At 49.9% G+C, this 6,000-nt stretch overlaps 4 non-coding genes across 4 annotated transcripts; 2 read left to right on the forward strand and 2 right to left on the reverse strand.

Annotated features, from left to right (window-relative positions):
• Nucleotides 1–966: 966 nt before the first annotated feature.
• On the reverse strand, nucleotides 967–1,038 carry TRNAP-AGG (transfer RNA proline (anticodon AGG)). The gene has a single exon. It is a non-coding gene; the product is annotated as a tRNA-Pro (tRNA).
• A 1,708-nt stretch (nucleotides 1,039–2,746) lies between these two features.
• Nucleotides 2,747–2,819, reverse strand: TRNAV-AAC (transfer RNA valine (anticodon AAC)). Its single transcript has one exon. It is a non-coding gene; the product is annotated as a tRNA-Val (tRNA).
• Nucleotides 2,820–3,585: 766 nt separating this feature from the next.
• TRNAV-AAC (transfer RNA valine (anticodon AAC)) lies at nucleotides 3,586–3,658 on the forward strand. The gene has a single exon. It is a non-coding gene; the product is annotated as a tRNA-Val (tRNA).
• A 1,710-nt stretch (nucleotides 3,659–5,368) lies between these two features.
• On the forward strand, nucleotides 5,369–5,440 carry TRNAP-AGG (transfer RNA proline (anticodon AGG)). Its single transcript has one exon. It is a non-coding gene; the product is annotated as a tRNA-Pro (tRNA).
• The last annotated feature ends 560 nt before the right edge of the window (nucleotides 5,441–6,000 follow it).

The raw sequence follows: 6,000 nt of genomic DNA on the forward strand, positions 1-6,000 counted from the left end.
AGGGAAGAGGAGGGAGGGTGGGAGGGATAAAAGGGAAGAAAGGAAGGAAGGAAGGAAGGAAGGAAAGAAGGAAGGAAGAAAGGAAGGAAAAGGAAGGAGGGTGGGAGGGATAAAATGGAAGAAAGGAAGGAAGGAAGGAAGGAAGGAAGGAAGGAAGGAAGGAAGGAAGGAAAGAAGGAAGGAAGGAAGAAACTGTTTCCTCTGCCTCTGTATCTTTGATTGTTTGATGCACTAAGAGGGAAGTACCTTCTCTACAGAACTTCATCTTGTTCGGTTTCCGACAGTTTGCCTTGGTGTCCCCTATTGAGTTTAATGGTTCAAGGAAACGATTAGTTTGCCTTATAATGATGGTGATAACAATAAAGTATCCAGTATTTTATATAGCTCCTAAAGGCTTGCAGAATACTTTACAAATTTTATCGCCCCAGTAATTTGCCCGTGATCACACGTCTAGTATCTCAGGTCTCATCTGAGCTGAGATTTTTTCTGATTCCAGGCCAACGCTCCATCCTCTGTACCATCCCTGAAGCTGAGCCTGCCTCCTTGACCAGGAGACACCTTACCTGGGGGAAAAAATCGGATCTGAGAAGAAATAGCAAGAGGGATCGGCCATGCAGTTAAGCCTCCGAAGGCGCACAGAGGCGGGAGAGGAGGGAGGGAGGAGGGAGGAAGGACCTTTCAAAACCAACGTTCGGCATCTTGAATGCGAGAAACGCATTTCCTCAAGGCCCGAACGTAGGTGTGCATCTGTGAAGTCAAAGGGACACTCTTAGGAGTCACGGGTGGACATACCAGGGGGCTAGCGAGCCGTGTAGGGGAACGGCGAATGCATAAAGGAAGAGGGACTGGGGCAAGGTGTGATGGTGGACAAATTCCAAACTTTTCTAGTACTCACACTCACAAAGGCGCCCTAGAGATCTCAAATGTTGGACCTTGAGCGGGTCTGTGGCTGCTACAAAATTCAAAGGGCTCGTCCGGGATTTGAACCCGGGACCTCTCGCACCCTAAGCGAGAATCATACCCCTAGACCAACGAGCCGAGACAAAGGAGCATCGGAAAGTTTCCCCCCTCTCGCCCACGTGCCACACTTGCTCCAAACCCAGAAACAGCGGTCTCTTCAGCGAACTCATAATCTCTCCGAATGAACGAATCCAAGGACAGACTCAGCGCCACTCCCCGATTCAACTTTCGCCGACTACGGGACACCACCACTTCACCCCCAGCCAGGGGACCCTCAGCCTAAAACCACCTAGCTGGGCTAGACTAGAGAGTCACCAAACACACAGCGCCTAATTTGGGAACTTTGTCCACTTACGCAAGGGACTGGGAGAGGGGAAGGCCTGCCATTAAGGGCTCCTACCTGTAATTCCAGCTCCCCAGGAAACTAGGAAGGAGAATTACGCGATTGCACCTTGATCCTGGAATCTATCCCACTCCTCTCCAACTTTCCCAAGGGATTCAAGTGAGGGCTCACAATGTTTTTCTAAGCCAAAGATTTCGCCCCTTCACTGACCAACAGACGCCAGACTGTTGCTCGTTCTGAGGCGTTTCAACATTAGCTAGACTGGTCCTCACAAAACATAGATGAGGGCGGATGGCATTCCAGCAACAGGGGACAGACAGCTTGTGTTATTGTACCCAGTAGGAGGACTGTAAGGCAGTGGCGTCCCGCTTAGAGAAGCCTGGGGCAAGAACTCCTGAGATGTGGCCAGGGTCCTTTGCTGAACTCATTATCTTCCCCCCAAACTTTCCGCCTTTTTCCAATTACCGCCGAGGGCACCACCATCCTTCCAGTCACCCAGGCTCACGACCTCACATCCCTGACTCTCCGTCTCTCTGTCTGTCTGTCTGTCTCTGCCTCTGTCTCTCTCTCTGTCTCTCTCTCTCTGTCTCTGTCTCTGTCTCTCTCTGTTTCTCTGTCTCTCTGTCTCTGTCTCTGTCTCTGTCTCTGTCTCTGTCTCTGTCTCTTTCTCGCTAGTCCATTCCCATGTCCTGTCGATTTTACCACTGTAACATCTGCCTTGGACTTGCTAATAATCTTTGTACACCTCCGCCCGTCCGTGTACTCTTGAGATCCAGAGGCCTCCTTGGCAGCCTTTCCCGATTCCCCTTCCCTCGACTGAGTGTCTCCTCAATTCATCCTGTATGCGTATGTTTTGCGTATATAGTTGCTTGCATGTTGTCTCTTCCATAAGCCAGTGAGCTCCTTGAGAGCGGGGGACTTTTTAAATCATTGATTTATTTTTGTCCCTTCTTTGTCTCTCTAGCACTCAGAACAGTGACTGGCGCGTATATAGTTGGAACTTGTTTGTTAACCTAACTTCCCTAGCTTCTGGCTCTACTCTTGCCCCAAGCTTCTACTCTATTCCTCCCTGGAAGCGTCCCAGATCTCCGGAACTAAAAGGATTCTGCGAACTCCTCATACGATCCTTCGGAGACCTCCTTTGTCTCCTATAGCTCTCCGTGCAAGACCTTATCTTCCGTGCGTCTGTTCACGTCCTCTACCACGCAGCATGATGTAGGTAATCTCCTTGTGGCCGGAGAATGCGTCAATTTCTTCCGTTGTTGGCGTCGAGGATTCAACACAGTAGGCAACACAGTGGTTGCCTTGCACACAGCTGACCCTTAATAAGGCTTTGAATGGAATTCGACTGTCTTTCAGCAGGTTCCAGGCATAGAAAGCGAAGGAGTCCTTACGATGTGAAAAAACAGCTCGTTTTGTGTCATCCAAAAGCGAACGAAATCGTGTTTCCGCCCGGTTTCGAACCGGGGACCTTTCGCGTGTTAGGCGAACGTGATAACCACTACACTACGGAAACCCCCTTCATGTCGGACCTTCCCAAGGAAAACCCTTGCAGAAAATGAGACAGTTCACGTTAGAAATCTTGCCTTCAGTCCAGAGTTGTAGAAGTGACTTTGTGGTAGCAAGAATGACAGTGGTGAGTTGTGAGGATTGTGAAGGAATCTCGTTTCGTTAGGAAAGAATATCAAGTTAGGGCACCGCTTGCTACCAGGTTCTGGCTCCAAAATAAAGGGATCTTTTGTCTTTATTTAAGGGTTGTCTATCTTCTGTAGCGCCCAGGACTATACTCGTTAGAGATCAGATTTTCCTCTCTCGGGGATTCGTTTAATAAACCTCTTCTTGCTCAACACTCTGGTTAGACACCGGAATTTCTGATATGTCTGTGGAGATGGCCCACCTGCGGTTTGCTCGCAAGGGTATACTGATAGGAGAAAAAGGGAGGGGCCTCACAATCTGTGAGATTCGGACAAAGCATCACTCTACTGCCTACTCTAGTCTCTCCATCGTGAGGGAGCCCTCAGATGGGGAAATCTCACAATCTTCTTGTTCCCAGCTTTTAGTGTAGTTGTATTCTCTGCTGAGAATAAATTCTATGCGCTCTTCCCTGTGGCTTAGCTGAATGCCCTTCTACATCCTTTTAAGACTGACTCGAGAAACTATCGGTGAAGACATTCCTAACCCACAAAGTCACTTCTACAACTCTGGACTGAAGGCAAGATTTCTAACGTGAACTGTCTCATTTTCTGCAAGGGTTTTCCTTGGGAAGGTCCGACATGAAGGGGGTTTCCGTAGTGTAGTGGTTATCACGTTCGCCTAACACGCGAAAGGTCCCCGGTTCGAAACCGGGCGGAAACACGATTTCGTTCGCTTTTGGATGACACAAAACGAGCTGTTTTTTCACATCGTAAGGACTCCTTCGCTTTCTATGCCTGGAACCTGCTGAAAGACAGTCGAATTCATTCAAAGCCTTATTAAGGGTCAGCTGTGTGCAAGGCAACCACTGTGTTGCCTACTGTGTTGAATCCTCGACGCCAACAACGGAAGAAATTGACGCATTCTCCGGCCACAAGGAGATTACCTACATCATGCTGCGTGGTAGAGGACGTGAACAGACGCACGGAAGATAAGGTCTTGCACGGAGAGCTATAGGAGACAAAGGAGGTCTCCGAAGGATCGTATGAGGAGTTCGCAGAATCCTTTTAGTTCCGGAGATCTGGGACGCTTCCAGGGAGGAATAGAGTAGAAGCTTGGGGCAAGAGTAGAGCCAGAAGCTAGGGAAGTTAGGTTAACAAACAAGTTCCAACTATATACGCGCCAGTCACTGTTCTGAGTGCTAGAGAGACAAAGAAGGGACAAAAATAAATCAATGATTTAAAAGTCCCCCGCTCTCAAGGAGCTCACTGGCTTATGGAAGAGACAACATGCAAGCAACTATATACGCAAAACATACGCATACAGGATGAATTGAGGAGACACTCAGTCGAGGGAAGGGGAATCGGGAAAGGCTGCCAAGGAGGCCTCTGGATCTCAAGAGTACACGGACGGGCGGAGGTGTACAAAGATTATTAGCAAGTCCAAGGCAGATGTTACAGTGGTAAAATCGACAGGACATGGGAATGGACTAGCGAGAAAGAGACAGAGACAGAGACAGAGACAGAGACAGAGACAGAGACAGAGACAGAGAGACAGAGAAACAGAGAGAGACAGAGACAGAGACAGAGAGAGAGAGACAGAGAGAGAGACAGAGGCAGAGACAGACAGACAGACAGAGAGACGGAGAGTCAGGGATGTGAGGTCGTGAGCCTGGGTGACTGGAAGGATGGTGGTGCCCTCGGCGGTAATTGGAAAAAGGCGGAAAGTTTGGGGGGAAGATAATGAGTTCAGCAAAGGACCCTGGCCACATCTCAGGAGTTCTTGCCCCAGGCTTCTCTAAGCGGGACGCCACTGCCTTACAGTCCTCCTACTGGGTACAATAACACAAGCTGTCTGTCCCCTGTTGCTGGAATGCCATCCGCCCTCATCTATGTTTTGTGAGGACCAGTCTAGCTAATGTTGAAACGCCTCAGAACGAGCAACAGTCTGGCGTCTGTTGGTCAGTGAAGGGGCGAAATCTTTGGCTTAGAAAAACATTGTGAGCCCTCACTTGAATCCCTTGGGAAAGTTGGAGAGGAGTGGGATAGATTCCAGGATCAAGGTGCAATCGCGTAATTCTCCTTCCTAGTTTCCTGGGGAGCTGGAATTACAGGTAGGAGCCCTTAATGGCAGGCCTTCCCTCTCCCAGTCCCTTGCGTAAGTGGACAAAGTTCCCAAATTAGGCGCTGTGTGTTTGGTGACTCTCTAGTCTAGCCCAGCTAGGTGGTTTTAGGCTGAGGGTCCCCTGGCTGGGGGTGAAGTGGTGGTGTCCCGTAGTCGGCGAAAGTTGAATCGGGGAGTGCGCTGAGTCTGTCCTTGGATTCGTTCATTCGGAGAGATTATGAGTTCGCTGAAGAGACCGCTGTTTCTGGGTTTGGAGCAAGTGTGGCACGTGGGCGAGAGGGGGGAAACTTTCCGATGCTCCTTTGTCTCGGCTCGTTGGTCTAGGGGTATGATTCTCGCTTAGGGTGCGAGAGGTCCCGGGTTCAAATCCCGGACGAGCCCTTTGAATTTTGTAGCAGCCACAGACCCGCTCAAGGTCCAACATTTGAGATCTCTAGGCGCCTTTGTGAGTGTGAGTACTAGAAAAGTTTGGAATTTGTCCACCATCACACCTTGCCCCAGTCCCTCTTCCTTTATGCATTCGCCGTTCCCCTACACGGCTCGCTAGCCCCCTGGTATGTCCACCCGTGACTCCTAAGAGTGTCCCTTTGACTTCACAGATGCACACCTACGTTCGGGCCTTGAGGAAATGCGTTTCTCGCATTCAAGATGCCGAACGTTGGTTTTGAAAGGTCCTTCCTCCCTCCTCCCTCCCTCCTCTCCCGCCTCTGTGCGCCTTCGGAGGCTTAACTGCATGGCCGATCCCTCTTGCTATTTCTTCTCAGATCCGATTTTTTCCCCCAGGTAAGGTGTCTCCTGGTCAAGGAGGCAGGCTCAGCTTCAGGGATGGTACAGAGGATGGAGCGTTGGCCTGGAATCAGAAAAAATCTCAGCTCAGATGAGACCTGAGATACTAGACGTGTGATCACGGGCAAATTACTGGGGCGATAAAATTTGTAAAG

Source organism: Notamacropus eugenii, chromosome 4 (assembly GCF_028372415.1).
Source record: "Notamacropus eugenii isolate mMacEug1 chromosome 4, mMacEug1.pri_v2, whole genome shotgun sequence".
NCBI classification, from domain to species: domain Eukaryota; kingdom Metazoa; phylum Chordata; class Mammalia; order Diprotodontia; family Macropodidae; genus Notamacropus; species Notamacropus eugenii.